We start from the raw sequence: 24,926 nt of genomic DNA, 5'->3' as shown, positions 1-24,926 counted from the left end.
AGCAAGATAAGTCAGTCAGAGAATGACAAATATCACATAATGTCACTCATATGTGGAATTTTAGACACAAAACAGATGAATATAAGGGAAGGGAAGCAAAATAATATAAAAACATAGAGGAAGACAAACCCTGAGTTTCCTAAATACAGAGAAAAACTGAGGGTTGCTTACAGGATGTTGGTTGGGGGGATGGGTTAAATGGGCAAGAGGCATTAAGGAGGACACTTGTTGGCATGAGCACTGAGTGCTATATGTAAGTAATGAATCACTAAATTCTATTAATGAAAGAAAAAATATTTTTCACTCTGTATCTTTTTTTTTTACACTATACTTTCCAATTGAGAAAATAAAAACCTAGCTTCCTATTGTGGTCATAAAAAAAAAGAGAGAGAGAGAGAGAAAGAAAACACCTAAACACCCAAATGAGTGTGTGAGTGTGTGTGTGTGTGTGTGTGTGTGTGTGTGTGTGTGTGTGTGTGACTTTGGAACTTGTAGGAAATTGTAGGAAACTGTAAAATTAACTTAATTGAAATGACATCAATATAAAAAATAATGTCAATATAGACTCATTAGTTGTAACAAGAGACTCATGCTAATCTGTTAACAAGAGAAGGAATTGGCTGCAGGATACATATATAAACTCCTTGTCCTATATTTGCAACTTTTTGGTGAATACAACACTATTCTAAAATTAAAGTTTTTTCATGTACTAAGTATTTTCTCCTAGTCTGTCACCTATTAGTTTTGTCTATAGGAACTTCATTGAAAAGAAATCTAAACACGAGGTTTGCTTCAATAAAGATAATAACCATGGAGGTAAAGAGAAGTGGACAAATTTGGGAAATATTTAAGACAATGGTAAATGAAATGTGGGGAGCAAAAGAAAATGAGACATTGGAACAAAGTCTAAGCTTTTTTACTTCAGGTATTGGGTGGTTAATCTCTAGAGGCCTCATGGTCTTTATTGTGATTGTAAATAGTGTCCTATTATGTATTGCAATTTCTAAATGTTTATTGCTCTTGTAAAGAAATACTATTGATTTTTGCATATTGATCTTCCTGCAATGTCAATGGTTCTAATAGTTTGCTGAATATATGGGGTTTCTTTGTAAATGATCAATTAATTACAAATACTGAGCATTTGTCTTCCTTTTAATTCACATACGTGCTTGTTCCTTTTGTATTTAATTGGACAGAATTTACAGTACTATGTTAAAACTAGTATACCAGAGTTTTGCCTAATTCGTAATATTAAAAGAAATCTGAAATTTCTTCATTAAATATAACATTTGGTATTGGCTTGTATTTGCTAATTTGTTTGCTTTGTATTTCAGTTAGGGATAAATGTCAATAGAGGTGAGGAAAGACAGATTTTATTCAATTAAGGAAATTTCCTTTTATTTCTGCTTTTAAAAGAACTTTTTAAAAAATCTCAGATGGATTTTGAACATTATTAAAAGCTTTTTCTGTGTATATTGAGATAGTCATGTGATGTTCCCTCTGCATCCATTAGTGTGATAAATTACCTTATTACATTTACTGATGTTGACTGTCCTTGCAATTCTGAGATAAATCCTTTTTGATTCATCGTGTGTTTTTTAAAATATGCTGCTGAACATTGTTGGCTAATTATTGTTTACAAATTTTTAACCTAGGCTCAAAAGGGAAATTGGCGAATGCATTCATTTTCTTACAGTGTTTTCATCTAGTTTTAATATTCTGCTGGATATTTTTTCATTGTCCTTTCAATGTATTCTATATCCTTCTCCCTGTTCTGTATCATGGAAAATGACTGAATAGATTCCATCAATGGGTCTCTTTCCCCTCTGGCTTCTGGTGTAGCTGTCAATGATCTCCTGGCAGGAGACTCAAGGGAAGATATCAGTGAAGTTTGGGTACTTACTCCCCTAATTCCTTTTCTGTTAGGTTGTAGTTTGATGCATTTTTCTATCAAAGGTCCAAGCTCCACTCTGGATTTTGTGAATAATACCCTTGAATTGCCCTTTAGGCCAAAGAGTGATATTGACTTCTTCTGTTGTAAGCCTGAGTGCAAAACTATTCTCTGCTGGTTTTCCTAAAGTCGGCGCATGCCAATGTAAAGAGTCCCTTAATTAAAATCTCCTCAGTTCCTTAGTGTGAGTGTGCCATCAAAGTGACACATCAAAACATGAGTTGTGCACCTTCTTTTCTGCTATAAGAAATTGTGTTAAATAGACACATAATTCTTAGAAATTTGGTAGAACTCACCCAAACACCATCGTTTTAGGGGTAAAGATTTAGCAGTAGTTTTTAACATGTGCAAACTTTCTGTTACAGAATAAGTTTGGAGGTATTATATTGTCAAAAATATTTTTTCCTTAGAATTTCAAATTGTTAGCATTTAGCACTTCATAATTTCTTGTATAATCTTTGGATATCTTTCACACCTGCAAATATTTCCCTTTTGTTTAATTAAAAATCAGATTGGAATCCTTGTACATTGTTGATGGGAATATAACATGTTGTAGCCACCGTGGAAAACAGTTGGATGATTCCTCAGTAAGTTAAAAATACAATTACCATATAAACCAGCAACTCCATTCCTGGGTATATACTCCAAAGAACTGAAGGGTTCAAGCAAAACCCTGTACAAGAATATTCACTATTTATGACAGACAAAAGATAGAAACAAACCAAATTTATACCAACCGATGAATGGGTAAAGTGTGATATATCCATACAATGGAATATTTTTCCACCATAAAAAGGAATGAAGTACAAATACATACTACAACATGGTGAGCATTAAAACATTACAATAAGTGAAAGAAGCCAGTCACTAGGGCCACTTATGTTTCCATTAAATGAAATATCCAGCATAGACAAATCCATAAAAAGAGGAAATAAATTAATGGTTGCCACAAGCTGGGAGGAAAGAAGGGTAAGAGAGTGACTGTTTAAAAGGTGTGAGGTTTTCTTTTGAAGTGATGAAAGTATTCTGGAATTAGATAGTGGTGATGGTTGCACAACACTGTAAATGTACAAAATGTTGCTTATAGTGAATTTTATGTTAGATGTATTTTGCCACAATAAAAAATTAAAAATTATGGGGTGCCTGGGTGGCTCAGTCGGTTAAGCGGCCGACTTCGGCTCAGGTCATGATCTCACGGTCCAAGAGTTTGAGCCCCGCGTCAGGCTCTGGGCTGACGGCTCAGAGCCTGGAGCCTGTTTTGGATTCTGTGTCTCCCTCTCTCTGACCCTCCCCCGTTCATGCTCTGTCTCTCTCTGTCTCAAAAATAAATAAACGTTAAAAAAAATAATTAAATTAATAAAATTAGAAATATATGTATTCATCTGACTCTACCCCAATTAGTCTTTAAAAATTTCTGACCCTTTCCTAAAATACTTACTGAATTATTATTGAGAGTTCCAGGGCTACAGAATTGGGGTAGATTAGTAGATTCCTAAGTGCACCTTGTGGATTACCCTCCCTCAACAATTACTTAGTGTCACCATTTTCTTCTCTTTCAGCACCCTAGCTGTGATCGTATCTCTTACAGCAACTAGCAGCAAAAATGGCTTCATCACAAATGTGCACTGAAGGGACTCATTCAAATGAGGATGTCAGTGATGCCCATGTCCCTGAAGTTAAGAGACTGCCTGTTTGGGTTGCTTTTTTTTTGTTAATCCATGTATAATCCACTTAATTCCCAAAATGACTTGAGTTAATAAGTGCCTAAATCAAGAGCACTGGTATCTGTGCCCATCATTTCCAAAACTCCCTGCATAAATGTGACTATGCTCACAGAGCAATTTCACAAACAGATCTTAATAAAATAATTACTTTGGCTTTCACTTGTTCTTTTATTGGAGACTTGGCCTAGGACTCAGACCTGAAGTCCTAAAATGTCTGAGTCTTTGGGATATCTTGCTGTCCCTCCTGTTGGTGCATTAGGGAGGACTCTCATCCAACTCCCATTCAAGAGCTATGGTCCTATCCTGGCATATGGTCCATTGACCACTGGCAAAAATGATGCTAGGTTGTGCCTTAGGACTTTGCTCCAATCCTGTCCTCATGGAGAACTTCTCCATCTCCCTACTGTCTTTGCAATATGTCAGAATAGTGGGAAGCTGCAAACAAAGGAAAATGGCAGTGTTCAGAAGAAACCTTCTAAATGTATATGCATGAGATAACATAAATGAGATTTTTCCTGAACCAAGAGTAGGATAAAACATCCTTCTATGATAGTGTCTTTGAAGCAAAACAAAAACAAAAACAAAAACAAAAAACAAAAGATAGTAAGGTCTAGTAATCTTTGGGTGTGAATCTGGAGAAATATAAATTTAAAGGTTTTATATGCAGAGAGAAAATGTGCTTTCTCCAGTGGGTATAGGAAATGAAAGTTCTATGAAGAAAAAGTGGGGAAAGCAAACTGATTAAAAATGCTGATTTTAAAACAGAAACAAACTCATAAATACAGAGAATAAGTTGGTGGCTATCAGAGGGGAAGAGAATTGAGGGGCAGGTGAAAGAGGTAAAGGGAGTCATCTGTAGGGTGATGGATGGTAACTAGACTTTTTGGGGTGATCACTTTGTAGTGTATACAGATGTCAAATTATAATGTTGTACAGTTGAAATATATAATAAAAATGTTGATTTAAAAATGAAACCAGAGGGGCGCCTGGGTGGCGCAGTCGGTTAAGCGTCCGACTTCAGCCAGGTCACGATCTCGCGGTCCGTGAGTTCAAGCCCCGCGTCGGGCTCTGGGCTGATGGCTCAGAGCCTGGAGCCTGTTTCCGATTCTGTGTCTCCCTCTCTCTGCCCCTCCCCCGTTCATGCTCTGTCTCTCTCTGTCCCAAAAATGAATAAACGTTGAAAAAAAAAAAAAATGAAACCAGATACCACTGCTCAGAGAAATTCTCTCAGTTAAATAACATCAATATGAAACTTTATCACAAACATTAATAATACTACTACACTGAGTAACATTTAAATCTAATACTTTAAGAGGGATCCATTTAAATAAGGACAGTAATTTTTTAACTCTTCTACCTACCACAAAGAAATCTCTATGCAATCTATGTATTATGCATGCCCAGTGCCTAATAAATGCATTTTCAATGAGTGAATAAAGAACAAATATTGGAGATAATTAGCTTTATAGAAATTTCTTCAGAATAGGGAAACTTCCATTTGCCACTAATTTTCCATAATGCAGTTTTATTTGTGAAATCTTCAAAATGAGGAAAATTTTTCTTATACTACTGTGTCATTTACGAAGAACATGAGAACATCATTCTGTCATGATGAACCAGACAATATGTGAGGATAAAACGGCAATTCTTTGTTCAAGCAACTAAAACTTTTTGACAAAAGGAAGATGTATTTGGCACTCTAGAAAATAATTTTATTAGGGGATTGAAAATTCAGAAAACGTGATAAAAAGAGAAATAGCCAATGGAGTTCCTATAAAATAAATTAAATTAGAACTTATTTACATTAAAATAAAGAAAAGTTAGCTCAATAATAGGAGAATGTGAAAAAAATCTAGCCAAAATTACAGAATTATTCATATGAAGCAAGAAAGTATGCTGTAGTCCTGACTAAAACCACAGAATAAAAGTGGAAGAACTAGCCTACGTGTAATAAGAGATATAAATCACTGATAAGCTGGAAAATAAGAGTGGTAATTTGGAAACTGGAAACTGGAAAAAGGTTAGGAGTTATAAAGTAGTAACGTTTTCCAGTGGTAACTGGAAAAAGGTTAGGAGTTATAAAGAAATTGACAAATTAAAAATTTTAATAATCATCATATTAATTCCCTCAGCAATCAATTTTTTTGAAAGCTTATGATGTACTGGTCTTAAGTGCTAGACATACAAAAATGGAATGATTTGCACACCTGCAGGAGTTCACATTCTAGGATAGAGAAGGATGTATATGAGGAAAAAGGTAATATAATACAATTTGATATGGGTTTCCCCAGAGGTATGAATAAAGTGCCTTAAGGGCATAAAAAGGGGAAATGTTACTCTCCTGAGAGTTGCCAGCAACCTCTTTGAGAAGTGGTGGGTAGGCAGGGTAGTGATGAGCTATTGATGAGGGAAGCACTGGTAGGTCACAGGTGATGGGAGATGACTATAGGTAACAGCATTGTAAACACCAGAGGAAGAAAATGCCAAGAGTTTTAAAGCCAGATTCTCACCACTTTTAGTCTGACATTAGTCATAGTTAGCAATCAGTTGACAAAGGAAGTGCATACGAGTAACATCGCTTTGTTTCTTTCTAATTTTATCCCCATCGTTTCCTATATTATGACATCTAGAGTTATACGGTTCTGCGTGTTACATTGGCTGCAATACTTCCTTCTCCTTCTCTGCTACAGATTAATAAAGACTTGATTTGTCCATTTCCTCTAATGTTTTACTAATTACCTCTTTCTAATTTCTACCACAGGGTGTGTGTGTGTGTGTGTGTGTGTGTGTGTGTGTGTGTGTGTGTTTCTGCATGCTGATTGGTTGTTTTCTGGTCACCGAATTAACAAGGAAAGAGACCGAGGTTGAAATACGCAAAATTTGTCTTTTTTTTGTATGCCACCCTGAGGGCCCTTTCATACCTTAGGATATTGTTTCTTGGTCCTGGCATCTCCAGGTATAAAATCTTATTAGTAACTTAGATTCAAAACATCTCTTCTTCCAGGCAGCATTTGCATTCTAAAGAAGGTTAGAATAAAAATACTCTATAATAAAATGATTTTTAGCATCTGAGCAGATGAGAGAGAAAGATACCTGGGGGGAGGGTCAGCCTTCAACATACTCTGTACTGTACCATGTTCCCCCCATCCCATGTAATACAAACACCTATTTCTCCTCAAAGTAATGCAAACTATGAATATAAAGTCTTTCTTGCCTGTCTGGGTGGCTCAGTTAGATGAGTGTCTGACTCTTGATTTGGGCTCAGATCATGATCCCAGGTCATGGGATAGAGCCTCGCCTAGTCAGGCTTCATGTTGAGCATGGGGCCTGCTTAAGAGTCTCTCTCTCTCCCTCTCTCTCTCCCTCTCTCTCACTCATTCTTTCTTCCTCTCCCCCTGTCCCCCACTCGCTCTCTTGACTCTAAGATAAAATAAAATAAAATAAAATAAAATAAAATAAAATAAAATAAAATAAAGTAAAATAAAATAAAAATCTCTAAAAATAAAAATTAAGGGGCACCTGGGTGGCTCAGTCGGTTAGGCCTCTGACTTCCGCTCAGGTCATGATCTCCCGGTCTGTGAGTTCCAGCCCCGCGTCGGGCTCTGTGCTGACAGCTCAGAGCCTGGAGCCTGTTTCAGAATCTGTGTCTCCCTCTCTCTCTGACCCTCCCCCGTTCATGCTCTGTCTCTCCCTGTCTCAAAAATAAATAAACATTAAAATAAATAAATAAATAAATAAATAAATAAAAATTAAAATTAAAATCTTCCTAAATTATAAGCGTTTTAATTCAGTTAGTCATCTACAAAAATCTTTCAAAGGATAATATCACATTATTTTTGTTAATAAAGAATATTACTCTTACTAAACATTTTTACTTGCCTGGTTTAATTTAAGCCTTAATATAGCCATTAATGTTGTTTTTGTTGTCATTTCCATTTTAGAGATGGACCAATTGAGGCTCAGTGAGGAATTAAGTGGCTTACTCCACATTATACACCTAGTAAGTGATAAATTCTGGGCTTTAATCCAAGCGTTATATCTTTCAGTTGACTTTTGTGGTTTTGTTTGATTGTTTGTTTGTTTTTCGGTACCTCTATGTTCTGTGCTCTGTTCCTTGCTACCCTGCAATTTTCTCAGCTGAGAGTGCTGGGCCCACCCACAGAAATAATTATTCATTTTGTGCCCGCTCTCACCTATGCATTCCTCATCTCTCGGGTCTTTCAGATGCAGGTAGTTCAAGCATCATAACTTGAAAAACATAGCTCCAGAAGGTATCTTGAGTGATTATGGCGGTCTGAGCAGAGCAAAGTAGGGTTAGCAATTCAAGTAATCAAAGTCAACCCAAGGTAAAATCAGGTCTTAAATAAGACAAATTAGTCCTTCTGTGTCTGTCTCTTCAACCTCTAGCCCATCCACCTGCTGCAGTCCAGTCCTGGGAAATCACAAGATAGCTGCTCTTGCTCTGTAGCACCCAACCCAGCTTGGCCCTGAAGTGCCTTATGCTGCCTGCAACCCTTCAATTCTTATTTTTTCAGATGAGAAAAGGGCTACCACTTAACTCCACTTAGTGTTTTATCAACCAGGTGGTTTTGATTGGAAGAAAAATGGGAAGGTTTTTATTCCTTACAATGAATTTCATTTGAATCTGGAAATTAAAAAAAATATATGATAGTGGAATGAAAGCAATCAGGAGGGTGAAAAACCTTTGTAATTCCAAAATTATTGCACAAAAATAGCCACATATTCTGAAAATACATAGGACTACTTTAGCATTGCTGCACAGCTATTACCATTCTTAATATTTTGTTAAATAGAGCTTTATTGCTGTGTTTTGCTTGGTTTTGTTTTGTACAATCGTATGCCACATAGAACTCCTACAAAGAATGATGTACATATATTAGTACTTTTATTTGGAAGTTTTAATGGAGTTAAGGACCAAGATATATATCATAATTGTATAGAGTGCCAGATGTGACGATAGCCTGATTCAAATATCATACAGTCACCTACTAGCTGGGTGACAATCATACCTCAAATGACCCATCTGTACAATAGGGATAAAAATACTTAGGGGAAAATAAATAATGGCTGGAGAAACTAAATAATGAAACCAAAGAATGGCTGGAGACTATTAAGTCTTTAATAAAGACTGATTATTATTGAAGAGCAGTAAAGTTGATTCTTATTATTGTTAATAGCTTTGTTCTGTACAGAAGCTGTGAACAATAAATTAGCAAATGCTGAAGCATTGTTCCTAGAAAAAATAGAGGGTTAGGTTCCTGTAAGCCTTTGGTCACATTTTGTCAAATGAGCAATACATAATCTTGCTTTATGCGTGCTCTGTCTAAAGACACTTTAATTCATAGATATGGTTGATTAACTTTGAACTCATGGCCAACAGCACTATAACTCTTGCTTAAATGAAGTTTATCTGATGCATGTATTTTCTCTGCAAGGCACATCACAGCCTTCTTGTCCTTTGGAACTTTAGGCAGCTTCTGTTTGGGTGCCATTTTAAAAAAGAAATCACCAACAAAAATTACAAAAATTCAAAAAACATGGCACTAAATAGATCATGAGAAGGACACCTGTTTTAAATGTGAAATCTCAAATAAGAAGGCAGAGTGTCAATTGGTTGGACCTCAGCTGGGAGCATGCATATCTGGTGACTCAAATTTTCTGATCTTTTACACATGTCTACAAATGACCACAAAGGTGCAGTAATGGATTTGAGGGTTTGAAATAAATATTAGCAAGTAGAGGAATTCAGTATGAAATCCAAGAATATTGACAATTGACTGTATGATATTGTAGCTAGGGGCTTGTGGTCTGTCATCAGTTTGGCCTCCCTACTCACTCTCTACGTGGTCTTAGGAAAGTGATTTGTCTTCTCTAAATCTTGGTTTCCTCACCTGAGAAATAAAATCAATATCTCCAACCTTTTGTATGTGAGATGAGAATTAAATGAAAAACTGCATGTAAAGTGTTTCTTTGGCACATGAAAAATGATCAAAAATATAATTTACTAATGTGAGAAAGACTAAATAGGACAAAAAGAATTAAGTATAACAATAAGTGGAATTTTCTTACACCTCTTAAAATGCTGGGGTAAAAGATGTGACTGAATAATTTCTGCTTCCTCTTATTCCCTGTGTAAGAGCAGAACCAGTTTTAGTGACAGATATAAAGGGTGTATACACATGATTTTGGTGAAGTATTATAAATCAATAATGTCATTTTGAGGATCTTAACTAAAGTATGCAGGTGCTAACTTTTAAATGGGGCCTTGTGCTAGAATTTCAATTAATGCAAATGAAATAGAAAGTTGAACTATAAGTACTAATTTTATTTGTCTAGTTTAAGCCAGGAAAAATGAGATCATGTCTCTAAGGATCTGATCTCAATGCTGGAAGATAAATGCATAGAAACATAGTCACATGATCTAAAAATTCATCTCTTTTGTTATGTTTTACGTCATTATTATTTTTTAACTTACTTATTTAAATTCAGGTTAGTTAACATATGGTGTAGTATTGGTTTCATGAGTAGAACTTAGTGACTCGTCACTTGCATATAACACCCAATAAGTGCCCTCCTTAAGGCCCATCAAATTAAGTCATTCCAATTAAAAAAAAAAACGTAACTTCAGCTGGAAATCTCAATAAAGTATTTTGAAACTTCATCATCCAACTGCACAATGCCTGTGATAGCAAAAGAGAAAAAGTGAAATCAACGTTAGTTATTAACTCAAAAACTCTGCTCAAAAACAATGCCTGTTTAATTTTTCACTGAAAGGATACTTAAATTATGTCTCACTTTATTTCAATTAGGTATATTCAATATCCAAAATTTCACCAGTTAGTGCAAAACAGAATAATGGATGATGCAATCAGAAAGACACTAAATGAGTGGAAGATTTTTTCATGTGCTACTTTTTGATTACAGACTGCCAAGTAGAGGTGAAATATTTCAGGTTGTACATACTTTATTCGATTAAAAATGTTACCAAAATGGGCTAGAGAAAAATATACTCTAAAACTGTAGTTCTCAACCATTTCTGGATTATTTCGAGAATCTTAAAAACAAGAAAAAAAAAACTTAGAGAATTTTATCCCCAGAGAAGTTCACAGTACATATACACAAATTCTAAATATACATATGTTTCTTTTCTTTTCACAATGTTAGTGGGTTTAAAGCTGTACTGGAGCTCCATGTACCCGGTGTTAATAATCTGTCCTCCAAAGGTGTAGGGAAAGTCACTTTTAAGAATACAGTTGATTTTTCACAGATAAAGCTTTGAAAATAATTTTAAAATAATTTAAACTATTTTAGGGAAGGCAAAGTATATGCCATACCTTTTTTGTCCTTTACTTCCCCAGCCCTGTTCCATAGATATTAAATAAAAATTCTGCTTGGGGAAAAAAAAGCAGCTTCTAATGCTTTTTCCTTTTTGTACTGAGAGAACTTTGTGGATTTTCAGTAAATTGGTATAGACACTGCAGGGATTTGTCTAGTGAAAAGACTACACATCCCATTGATTTCAATAAGGAAGGCAAAAAAGGAGAACTGTGAGCACATTGACTCTAAAAGCAAGAAATAGGAAGGCATCATTCCGGTCTATGATGTTTAACGGGTACTATTTGAAATGATTATTCACTTCTCCCATAAGCCTATGGCCTAAAGCAAAGTAATATCATCACTTGGGTCAACTAGTGTCCTATGTTGCCACAACATCTATTCTTGCATATTCCATAACTCATTATGTTCCATAGACTTACCATGGGGGATGGGGGGATTCACCTCAGTCACATTACAAAAACACTCAAAGACTAGAAGCAATTCACTTTTCAAAGATCTACTGGTCACATCACTTGGCTTTAATAGAAATATACAGTTGTTGCTGATAATGCCATATAACACACTATGATCCAGAGTTTCAATCTGACACCCTTTAGTGCTTATCTTTGGCATTATCCAGAAGCTGCATCTGATGCCAAGCTTGGTCACGCAGAGAATGTAAATTTAAAGAGCCATTTTCATTTATAACAAACAGACCCAGCTGGGAACACAGCTGTTAAACGGGAAGGCAAAGCAAAATTTCCTGCTACCTGGAAGGGCCTAATTATAAAACCACCTAGACAAGCTTTCAAAATTCACAAATGAACTGGCCCACCCGCAACATGGGTTAAACTTAGAGAAAAAAAATGCTAAATTATTTGAATCACATATTATACAAGTAATCAGGAGTATTTTATAAAGTCCTAAAATCTATATATCTCTTAATTAAAGCTGCTTTTGATTCTTAACACAGATTCCTGGCTTCTCTAAATGCAAAATTAAAATCTAAAGTTTGGATTCATCCAGACAAGAAAAAATGTGAATTATAAAATTTTTATACTTCTATCCCAATGTCCTTCACTAAGGATAAACAAAAAAAGTTCAGTAAGTACAATGTGTGAAAACAAAATCTAGAAACTTGAATATAGTAACAAAGGTTTTCAATAGTCAAGGGAGATAAATTCATTTACATATATAGTGTCTGTGGCATTCTCTAACATTTAAGCAAGTTATGACATAAAATTTCATTGTCACTGTAGTATGTCGCTCATGGTTGTCCTCTTTTTTAAACTGACCTTGGAAAATAAGGTGATCTTTGTTCTACATAATTTGATCCAAATTCTTAGCTGATCATTATCTATTCATGGTGCATCAGAATCCCTCCCAATACACCAGTCTGCAACCCCACAGTCTACTGAGAGGTCCTAAGTGAGGGAGAACTTCATAGGATTTCATTCCCTTCTCTCCTGTCTCCGTTAGTCTTATCAACTTTCTGAAATACACCCAATATTCCTAGAATAAATGTATAATATGTAATTAAGCATCTGTCCAGTAGTGACTATCTAATAGATGACAAAATTCTAAATATTTCCACATCTCAGTCTCCGTGTACAGTATTAGTACAAGAAACATGTAGGTGTTTTGCAGATGCTACTTAGATTTGGCTCTAGACTCTTTTCATTTTGTAATTTATAGATGAAGACACATCTACCCTATAACTAAGCCCTCACAACAACTATGATGACTGAACTTGAGAAGTCATTGTTTTTAAATTTGAGGTTTTAATTTTTAATTTATATTACTTCCCTTGTGCTTCTCAAATACTTCATTTCTTTGCATGGAAAAAAGACTTCATATTATCACCAGACTCTCACAAAATGTTTTTTTCATGGGAATATACCTTATGTAACATAAATTGGTCTGGATTTTATCTAACAAATATCTGAGAAAATAAGGGTAATTCAAAGGAAAACATTATAAAAATCAAACATGTACAACCTTTTCTCTAGTTGGATAGCATTTGACACAGTCATCCATAATTCTTCCCTTTTTCACTTTTCTGTATTATATTTAGACTTGCCACCTTTCCAACTGAGGTCATATCTTGTGGTTAAATAATACTTCCTGCTTTATAGTGGTGATTGCTGGTCAAATACCTCCTCCAAAAAAATAATGCTAGTATGTTAGTAAAAGTAGAAAATACATTTCCAAAACCCTAAAAGAATGAGCACAAATGTGGTCCTCTTCAAAGGAATTTCCTCAGGGAAGTAATGAAGGAGTAATAGGAGGAAAACAAGGAGAAGGGAACAATATTATTGATTAGAATATATATAGTGGCACTATACTAAGCAATATCATATCAATTTTCTCATGCAATCCTCACAACAATCTCATGAGGTGTGATTTTCCAGGTAAGAAAATTGGCACTAAAATCAAATTTACCTATTAAATGTATCTACTAAGTTTGCTATTAGGCTACGTTTGTGGAATAATTTGTCCTAGAGTTCTTTGTAGTAGAGTTTGATATTGGCTCAGGAAGAAGAGCCTCTAAAACAGGAATTGTTAGCTTCAGAATTTTCTGGTAAGGGATCCCTGGTTGAACTCAATGTATTAATAAACCCAGTGGAATGTTGTCCAAAGTAGTGTGAGTGTATTCATGGATTTTTTTTCACAATTATATTCATAGCTTTTATGAGATTCACAAAAAGATCCCAGAATAACAAAACCACCAACAACTAAAGTTTAAGAGCCAATGTTCTAAGGGGGGACATCAGCAAAAATGTTGGAGTGAGGACTTTTGAAAGCTTCTTTTCCATAAAAGTAAAAAGATAACTGGGAAAAAATATCAGAATAAATTTGTTAGAGCTCTGGAAATTAACCACAACCCTAAAACGGTTCAGAGAATGAGGAGCATTTAGTGGGGAAAAATGCTAAACTTCAGTAAGAACAGTGAGATTTATGGCATTTTGCGCTTGCCCTGCCTAGTCCCACCCCACCCCACACTCCCCTGCATCACAATATCTTTAAAAATAAGAGCCAATATTCACAGTACCAGAGGGAGTAGAACAGTGTTAGAATTCTTTCAAGACTTCATTCCCAAAGAGGAGTCATTATTTGTCCCAAGCAATGGTTTCTTGAAACACCCTACTTGAAAGGCTTGCCTTCATTGACCTCATCTGAACTCACCTTGTGCTAAAAGTTTCTTCCCAGCAGCTATTTGTTGAATATTTTAACATCACTACTTCCTGAGACAATTAAAAACAATTGGAACAATAATATACTAACCAAAAAGCTTAAAAGTAAAAGTTGAGAGATGAGATGTCCATTGAGGTTTTGAAAAGCTCCAATATATTCCTGGAGATTTAGAATGCTACATACAGGTGTAGAGTTGTGTGAGTACTCAGAAAAAATTTGAGAAGTCTCTCAGCACTAACCTCTGATTGAGGCTCTGCAAGAAGGAAATGAAGGCTAAGGCAGAGTCCTAAATTGAATAACTTGAGTTACAAGACAGGTCCTAACATGCACACAGAACCTTCAGAAAGAAAAAAAAGCTGTGGGGAGATTTATTGGTTCCAGATATTTAAAGAAATCTCTAGGGGCGCCTGGGTGGCTCTGCGGTTAAGTGCCTGACTTCGGCTTAGGTAGTTTAGGTCGTGATCTCGCAGTTTGTGAGTTCGAGCCCCGGGTGGGGCTCTGTGCTGACAGCTCGGAGCCTGAAGCCTGCTTCAGATTCTGTGTCTCCGTCTCTCTCCGCCCCTCCTCCACTTGTGCTCTGTCCCTCTCTCTATCAAAAATAAATGCAATGTAAAAAAAAATTTAAAAAAAAAAGAAATCTCTAGAGACTTCAGTAGCAACATACAACAAAGATATATAATTTATAGAATTAGTTTAGAAAAGTCAATAAACAAACTACAACTACAGCAGAAAACAGAAAAAAAACAAACCCTGGGGAGAGGGAAGAATCTGATTTTCAGAGTTGTCAAATTATATTATTTAAAATGTCCAGTTTTCAACAAAAATTTAGAAAACATGCAAGGAAACAACCAAGTGTGGCCCATACACAGGAGGAAAAAACAATGACTAGAAACTCCATGACAAAATTCAGATCTTGGAATTACTAGACAAAAAGCTTTATTTTATTTTATTTAGTATATACTATAATAAAATATATATATATGTATTTAGTATATACTATATATATACATACATATATATATGTATTTAGTATAGTATATACTAAATATATATATATGTATTTAGTATAGTATATATATAGTAGTGTATATATATATATATATATATATATATATATAAAGTATAGTAGACTCACAATGTTACATTAGTTTCAGAGTACAACCCAGTGATTGACAAATTTATATTCACCACAAGTGTAGCTACCATTGGTTCCATTACATCACTATTACAATATCATTGACTGTATGGCTTATGTTCTTTTTATCCCCATAACTTACTCATTTTATAACTGGAGGCCTGTATCTCTCTGTCCCCTTCTCCTATTTTGCCCAGTCCCCCACTGGAAAACATCAGTTTTTTCTGATATATAGATCTGGTTTTGCTTTTTGTTTATTTAGTTTTTTAGATTCCATTTATGAATGGAATCATATAGTACTTGAGTACACAAAAGCTTTAAATCAGCTCTTTTAAATATGTCCAAAGACCTTAAAGAAACCATATCTAAGGAAATAAAAGGGAATATTATAATTGTGTATCATTTTAATATTTAATGAATAAAATATTAATAAAGAGATAAGAATTATAAAAAGAAACCAAATAGAAACACTATAGTTGGAAAGTACAATAACTTAAATGAAAAGTTCACCATAGAGGACGAACAGCAGATTCAATTAGATAGAAAAAGGAAGCAGCAAACTTGAAGATAGGTCAATTGATATTATCCAGTCAGAAGAACAGAAAGATAAAAGAATGAAGAAAAATTAACAGATTTTCATAGACCTGCAGGACATTAACAAGTGAACCAAAATAATGAGAGTTCCAGAAGGAGAGGAGAGAGAAAAGGGACCAGAAAAAATATTTGAAGACATAATTGCTGAAAACATCTCAAATTTTAGTTAAAAAATTAATCTGCTAAATGAGAACAAAGTTAGAGTACCAATGCCACTTGATTTCAAGACTTAGTATTAAGCTACATAATCAAGACAGCATGGTATTAACAAGAATTAGACAACTATCGATAGAACAGAAAAGAGAGCCCAAAAATAGACCCACATAAATGTAGTTGACTAATCTTTGAAAAAGGAGTAAGGTAATATATTGGAGCAAAAATAATCTTTACAACAAATGCTGAAACAACTACACATCCACATGCAAAAAAAAATCTAGGTACAAAAATTACACTATTCACAAAAGTTAACTCAAAATGGATCACAGATCTAAATGTAAAATGTAAGACTATAAAACTCCTAGAATGTAACTTAGAAGAAAACCTAGATAATCTTGGCTATGGTGATGACTTTTTAGATACAACACCACAGACACAATCTATGAAAGGAATAATTAATAAGTTGGACTTCATTAAAATTAAAAACTTCAGTTCTCTGAAAGGCAATGTTAATAAAGTGAAAGGACAATTCATAGGCAGGAAGGAAATATTTGCAAAACACACATCTGATATAGGTCTGTTGACTAGAATATACAAAAAAACTCTTAAGGCTCAGCAATAAGAAAACAAACAACCTTATTTGAAACTGAGCCAAAGATTTTTAACAGCATATCCTCATAAGATATACAGATGGCAAAAAGCATACGAAAAAAATGCTCCACGGTATATGCCATCAAAAAATGCAAATCAAAACAACAATGAGATACTACTACACACCTAGCAGAATGGTCAAAGTCTGGAACACTGACATAATCAAACACTAACAAGGATGTGGAGCACAGGAACTCCAATTTATTGCTGGTAAGAACACAAAACGGTACGGCCACTTTGGAAAATAGGTTGGCGGTTTCTTATAAGACTAAATATGCTCTTACCATATGATCCAGCAATTGTACTCCTTGGTATTTATCCAAAGATGTTGAAAACTTTTGTCTACACAAAACACTGCCCATAGATGTACAACACATCTTTATTCATTATTACCAGAACTTAGAAGCTACCAAGATGTCCTTCGGTAGGTGAACGGACAAATAAACTATGGAATGTCCAGACAATGGAATACTATTCAGCACTGAAAAGAAATTAGCTATCAAGCCATGAAAAGAAATGTGTTCACTTAAATGCATATTATTACTAAGAGAATGAAGCCAATCTGAAAACATACATGCTGTATGTTTCCAACTATATGACAGTCTGGAAAAGGCAAAACTATGGAGACAGTAAAAAGATCAGTAATTTCCAGGGGCTAAAAAGTGAGAACTGATAACAGGTAGCAGATAGAGGATTTTTAGGACAGTGAAAATACTCTGTATGATACCATAACGAAGGTTACATGCCGTTGCACCTTCATCCAAATCCATAAAATACACAACACCAAACATGAACTGTAATGTAAACTCTGGATTTTGGGAGATTATGATATATTTGATGTAGGTTCATCAGTTGTAACAAACATGGCACTCCGATAAAGGATGTTGATAATAGGGGAGGCTACGCGTGGGGGGGGGGGCAGGGGGTATATGGGAAATCTCTATACCTCCCCTTAATTTTTCTGTGAACATACAACAGCCCCCCCCAAAATAAAGTCTTAATAAAAACTGACAAACAACAGTAAGAACATTGGATTCAAATGTGGCATTAAATCTATCCAAGAATCCTGTTAATCATGTTAAAAAAAATTAATCTCGGGGCTCCTGGATGGCTCAGTTGGTTAAGCGTCCAACTTTGGCTCAGGTCATGATTTGGTGGTTCGTAGGTTTTAGCCTCGTGGTGACAGCTGTGCTGTGCTGTCAGCTGTCAGCCTGTACTGACAGCTCAGAGCCTGGAACCTGCTTCAGATTCTGTGTCTCCCTCTCTCTCTGCCCCTCCCCCATTTGCACTCTGTCTCTTTTTCAAAAATAAAAGAACATTTAAAAACATTTAAAAAAATTAATCTACATATCCAAGAAGCTTGACAAATTTCAAGCATGGTAAAGTCAGAGATCCACACTTAAACACATCAGAAAGAAACTTTTGAAAACCAAAAACAACTAAAGTTTAAGAGCCAATGTTCTAGAAAGCAGTAAGAGAGGTGAATTATCATATACAAGGTATCCTAAATAATATTAATAACTAATTTCTAAACAGAAAGTATGGAGACCTGAAGACAGTAGCATGATATATTCAAAGTGTTTGAAAGAAAAAAAAAGTCAATCAAAGCAATCTTTCAAAAAGGAAAGAGAAATGAAGATATTTCTAATTTTTAATAGAGATAATTTGTTGTCATTTTATCTGCCTTACAAGAAATAATAAAGGGAGTCTTCCAAATTGAAATGAAAGGACATTAGACAGTAACTCACATCCACATGAAGAAGTACCAATAAAGATAACTACATAGGTAATACAAAGATAAATATAAAAACAGTATTGATGTATTTTTGGCTTTTTTTGTCCAATATTATTAAAATACATGTTCATAAAACAATCATTATAAATCTAAGTTGATGGGCACACAATGTATAAGGACAAATTTGTGTAAATAGCAGCATAAATGAGGTGGGGAAATGAAGTTTTATAGGAGCAGAGTTTTTATGTATTATTCATATAAAATTGCTATTAACCAGAACTAAATTATTATAAATCAAATGGTGAGTGATAAAGTGGTTAGTGATAATAACCACCACTAAAATAATAATGTTTTAAACAATATAATGGAAAGTATCACCAAAGAATTACCAAAGCGTCACTTAACACCAAAAAAAAAAAAAAAAAAGTCAGTCAGTTAAACATCCAACTTCGGCTTGGGTCATTATCTCACAGTTCATGGGTTCGACCCCCATATCTGAGCTGTCAGCACAGAGCCTGGAACCTGCTTCGGATTCTGTGTCTCCTTATATCTCTGCCTCTCCCCCACTCATACTCTGTCTGTCTCTCTCTCTCAAAAATAAATGAACTTTAAAAAATTTTAGAAAAATATTAAAAAAATAAAAGAATAGAGAAACACAAAATATACAGGACATATAGAAAACAAATAACAAAATAGCAGGTACACATCTTACCTAATAAGTAATTACATGAAATACAAATAGATTAAACTATCCAATTAAAAGGCAGAGATTGGCAGAATGGAAAAAGAATACAACATGATTCAACTATATGCTGAATATAACAAAAATACTTTAGACTCAAAGACACAAAAATATTAAAAATATAATTATGGAAAAAGATAACCCATGTGAATGATAATGAAAAGAGAACTGGAGTGTTTATCCTACTATCAGACAAATAAACTTTAAGACAAAAGTTATCAGTAAAGATGAAGAAGATTTTATAGTGATAAAATGGCCAATCTGTGACCAGTTATAAATATATGTATATGCATTTAACAACAAATCCCCAAAATACATACAGCAAAAACTGACAGAAATGAAACAAGATAGAGAATTCACAAATAATAATTGGAAACTTCAATATCCCACTTTCAATGATGGGTAGATCAACTAGACAGAAGATTATCAAAGAAATAGAATACTTGAACAACACTGAAAACCAGCTACACTTAACAGATACATATTGAACACCCAGCAACTTCAAAATATACAGTCTTTTTAAGTGCAAAATAAACATGTTCATAGCAGCATTATTCTTAGTAGCCAAAATGTGGAAATAAACTGAATGCCCATCAATTGGTACATGGATAAACAAAATGTACTATACATAAAGAGTGGAAGATTATTTAGTCAAAAAAAAAAGGAATGATGTACTGATACATAAAACAACATGGATAAGTCTTGAAAATCTTATGTTTAGTGAAAGAAGCTAGACATTTGGATGATTCTATTTATATGAAATTTCCAGAATAGGTAAATCTGTAGACATCAAAATAGATTAGTAATCACCAGTGGTGGAAGGGCTAACAGGTACTAAGTTTCTTATTAGGGTAATGATCATGTTCTGAAATTACATGTGCTGGTTGCACAACTTGTGTATATATTAAAAAAGTACTGAATAGTATGCAATAAAGGGATAAATTTTATGTGAATATATCTTTTTTTTTTTAAGGAAAGAACCAATGTTTTAGAAATATTTTAACATCTGGAATTCGACTCAATAGCATCACAGTCATTGTGTTTCAACTAGTGCTTAAAGGCTTTGCAGATCCCAGTGTATATCAGCTGGCTTTGGAAAGAATTACAATAGCGACTCACTAGAAGTTTTAGAATGCTTATCACCTGAAATAAATCACAAATAAATCACCATCATTTAAAATATTTATTAGTGTTAACATGAAGTCATAGCTAAACAGAACAAAAGAGTATTCGAGACATTAAGATTTTAATCCATATGAAATGTAACCACCCTAAATTTTAAAGTTTATGCCATGTGGAATTTATATCATATTGAATTTGTTTATTTATATAATTTACATTATATTTAATTTGCCAAGGTACTTTATCCAGTATCTTTTTTCCCTTATGTGAGCTTTCGCTAGAGAATAAAACAGTCAGTATAATACATAGGAAGGGTTAAGGAAACCAGAGTACTTAAGTACTAGTTCTATAGTCTTAATCATGTTATTTATCCTCTCAACATCAGATTCTCTGTAAATAGCTCTATTCTCAAATAGATCTATTCTCAAGTGGATCAAATGGATCAAATCAGGAAATATATGTGAAAGTACTTTGTAATGGAATGCCAAGTCTTTTTTCAATACCATCATGATGTCATACTTAGAGTTTATTGGTAAATCAGCATTCATGTCACCTTCAATGGTGGGTCTAGTATACTACAGGTCTCTCTACCTTTGAGATTTGTAAATAAAATACAAAACAGGATTTCACCTCTTAAGATTCTTTTAATATGACAAACAAAAAAGTACCATTCCATTTTTGTTCAGGGATGTGAATACTCAGTTTTGCACCATATTAGCCCTTTATGTTTACTGAGATTGAGGAAGGACTATTGCTACTTTGATCTTATTGTTGGAAACTAGAAATAGTTGATCTATACAAGGAATCATGTTGTGAAACACTTCTAAATTTTATAACTGCTGCTATAACTAAATTCGTATAATTCTGGCTTCAATCAGAGAGAAAAATCATTAAGACAAAATAAGAATAGGTTAAATGATAAAAGTTCAGGCAGGCAAAACAAAATAGCTTTGAATGAAAATAAGCTAAATTCTCAGTTGTTTTAATTCAGTGGTTATCTGTTTAAGGGGAAAAAAAGAGAGAAGAGGAGAAATAATAGGGGAAGAAAAAAATTTAGTTGACCTACAGAAATTGTTAGATTATGGAAAGATTGAGAACATAGTTATAGGACCTCCCCAACATGCTCAAAGGTATCTGAGGCTCCTGTGGCCACAAAATACCCAGAATCAGGATTTTCTTATTTGGAACTGCTGCGAATTCTCTTGCACTCCAGAATTTATCCAGTGCCATTGATTGCCTGGTTCCTACTATGGCTTCAACTACAGGGGAACCCAAATATACTCCACATGTCTTGGCTCTTGCCATATAAGAACCCTAGGAAAGCCTGGAAGCTGTGCCAAATAATTGATAGAGTGGTCAGGGATGCTGCTGTGAGGCTCACAGCAAAGAGATTAAAGGTTGAGGTTGGAAGTCTGATCTGGTTCAACCCATTTTGCTATTTTGCTTGCTGTTTAGCAGCTTGTGACCTTGGGCAATTTACTTAATCTAAGTCTCAGATTTTTCACCTGCAACACATGTATAGGATCTACTACATTGTAGGATTCTTATAAGGGTTACCTGATAATACACACAAATTGCTTAGCGAGAATCTCTGCTAATAATAAATGCTCATGGATCATTAGTAACTTTTACTGCCATTCTAATAAAAAAAGGGCAATAAAAAATAGAGAAAATAGACGATGGTAGCCCTCTTATTACCTATGACTGATTCACTAATTTTTTAAAACTGCTTTCAGTTTTTTCAAAATAAAAATAAACAGAATTATGAAAATATGACTATTTTCACTACATTAGTTGATGCTGCTGTTTGCAAGTCTTGCAAACTGTTTTTCAAGTTTTTAAAGCTCTTGATCTCTCAATAAAATATTCCTATATTTGCTGGTGTTAGTTTATGGAAGGAGCTCTCAGGTAGATTTCTAGCTGAGTCTTGAACTTACTGTCCTGGGGCTAAATCAGTTAAGTCAGACCCATAATGAAATTCTCTGTGAAGTTTTCTAGAATGCAAATTGCATACAAACTGCTTGAGTTTGCTAGTATTAATACATCCCTGAAGTCACCAAACACACACATATGCCTAAAGCTGTCAAAAGCTAATACTGGAATTTGGAGGAAAAGTGAGTAAGACATTTTGCAATGAAATGAATGTAAGGGGTCAGTTTGTGAGTATATTATTTTGTTTGACTCCTACTTACAAACCAAGTCAGCTAGGAATAGAGGTGGCTCCAAATATACACAGGAGCTGGAAAAGGACTGAGAATGTTTCTCAATGGGATATACCTGCCTCCTCTGTACTTCTTGAAGCTAAGAAAGAAAATTTTAAATTGACCTACTGAAATTATTAGATTACAGGAAGATTAAAAATGTAGTTATATGGGGTGCCTGGGTGGCTCAGTCAGTTAAGTGTCTGACTTAGGCTCAGGTCATGATCTCAAGGTTCAGTTCACAAGTTTAAGCCCTGCATGGGGCTCTATGCTGACAGCTCAGAGCCTGGAGCCTGCTTCGGATTCTGTGTCTCTATTTTTCTCTGCCTCTGTCTCACTCATGCTCTCGCTCTCTCTCTCTCAAAAATAAATAAACATTAAAATATTTTTTTTAAAAAAGAATGTAGTTATAGAAACTACCTCCAAATGCTCAAAGAAATATGGAAACCAGACTTCTGTGGCAGAAGTCACAAAATACTCACTAACTCAGCAGTCATTAGGAAGCACTGCTGATTCTCCTGCACTCCATGATAGTGCCACTGATTGCATGGTATGCTGATGAGTTCGAGATCCCATGATTCGGTGATGCTCAAAAGTGTTGTCTTTGACCAGCAGCATAGCACCTGGGAGCTTTTGGAAAATGTATGTTCTCGAGCTCCACCCTATACCCACAGAAAAACCCTCTAAATGATTCTGATATACTCTCAAGTTTGATAACCACTGACATAACATAGAATAACTATGTAGGTTACAGAGGTATTATGGAGAATGACCAAGAAGATCTCCAGATCAGGTTCTCAGGAACCCAGCAGCAAAATGTATGACAAAGAAGCAGGTTTCGCAGTGGAATGTTATGGGAAAGTTAGGGAAAACTGTAGTGCAAACTGACCCTGCAAGTTCATGTGTGACCTTTTTGAGAGTAGAATGTTTGACTTCTTGCTGGAGGAAGTCACTAGTTATGTTACTGATGCAAGTTGTTATTTGTATTCAAGAAAACATAAATGCTGGAAGAATTCTTGAAAAGGCTCTGCCTTTCTAGAAACAATAGAAAAGATTCTAGACAGAAACAAAATCTGGGAAGGAAGCCAGAAAGTCAAGGAAATTCAAAGGTGGTGAATAGAAATTAAAACTGGCATCAAGAAGTTGAAAAGTAGAACAATGTGATAAAAAGAGAAAAAGAAGAAAATTAATTTAGGACCATTTTAGCTAAATGGAAGTTATGGCCTCTTCCCAGGCAGCATTGATTCAGAACTTCTGATATCATATCTTGTACAACAATAAAGAGGATTCAAATATACCATCGACTATAATAAATCTTTTGAATACAAGCGTAAGACATGGAATGCTAAAAGGTGTGAAACCAGCAAGATAAAGTAGAAAATCTGGGATTTTACCTTCTGAATTGTGACCAGAAACACATGGAAAGGATGCCAAAACGCCACCATTCTCTGCTTCTTTTAGCTTATAAAGGATTTCATAATTCAGGCACAATAAACAAGAACTATATCCCTATTGATCTCGAAGTTCTTGGTAGGGAAGAGAATATATGGGAGCTTTTTCTCTTTTTTTTTAATTGAAGACTTGGAAAATAATTTGACAGAAGGTGTGAAGAGAAAACTAAAAAGAACTTGTCAAAAAGTGCTTCTTTTTTATTCTCATATAAGAAAATCAGATGGTCAGTGGTAATATCATAAAGACTAAAATATAACATCTTCACCTAAGGCATCACAATTTGGTCCAGTGTATTACAAATAGAAAAAGAAGGAAAAATTTCAAATAAACAAGTAAAACAAACAAGCAAACAAACAAAAAACTCTAAAAACCTTCTGTAATGAAAAGTAGATGTGATTATAGGAAAAAAAGAACAATGTGATAGCAGTTAAAAATCCTTGAAAGAAATAAGAAAAAGGAAAACAAAGCTTTGGATGTCTTTATCTATAATGAATTTTAATTAAAAAAAGTAATTCAGGTCCCACAAAAATCATCTGGTCCTGGTGATGGGATACATGGTTGCCAGAAAAACTGAATGTATGCCAATTTAAAAGATGGTTGCATAGTGGGATACAGAACTGTGTGCCAAAGAGATACGTGTATAAAAACTCACAAAGCTAACAGTGTAAGGGAGATTGAAAGCAGGTGGATTAGGTGAAAGGAAGGAGACATGGTATCATTATGGTGACACACTCAGGACAGTTTAGTCAGTCAGACAGAGTATGATTGTTACTTGCCTAATAAAGAGAGCAAAGCTGGAGCAGAAGTATTAGAATTTTTTTTTAACGTTTATTTATTTTTGAGACAGGGAGAGACAGAGCATGAATGGGGAAGGGTCAGAGAGAGGGAGACACAGAATCTGAAACAGGCTCCAGGCTCTGAGCTGTCGGC

Source organism: Leopardus geoffroyi, chromosome B1 (assembly GCF_018350155.1).
Source record: "Leopardus geoffroyi isolate Oge1 chromosome B1, O.geoffroyi_Oge1_pat1.0, whole genome shotgun sequence".
Taxonomy (NCBI): Eukaryota; Metazoa; Chordata; class Mammalia; order Carnivora; family Felidae; genus Leopardus; species Leopardus geoffroyi.
The sequence above is the reverse complement of the archived record's forward strand: the minus strand, read 5'-3'. Positions refer to the sequence as shown.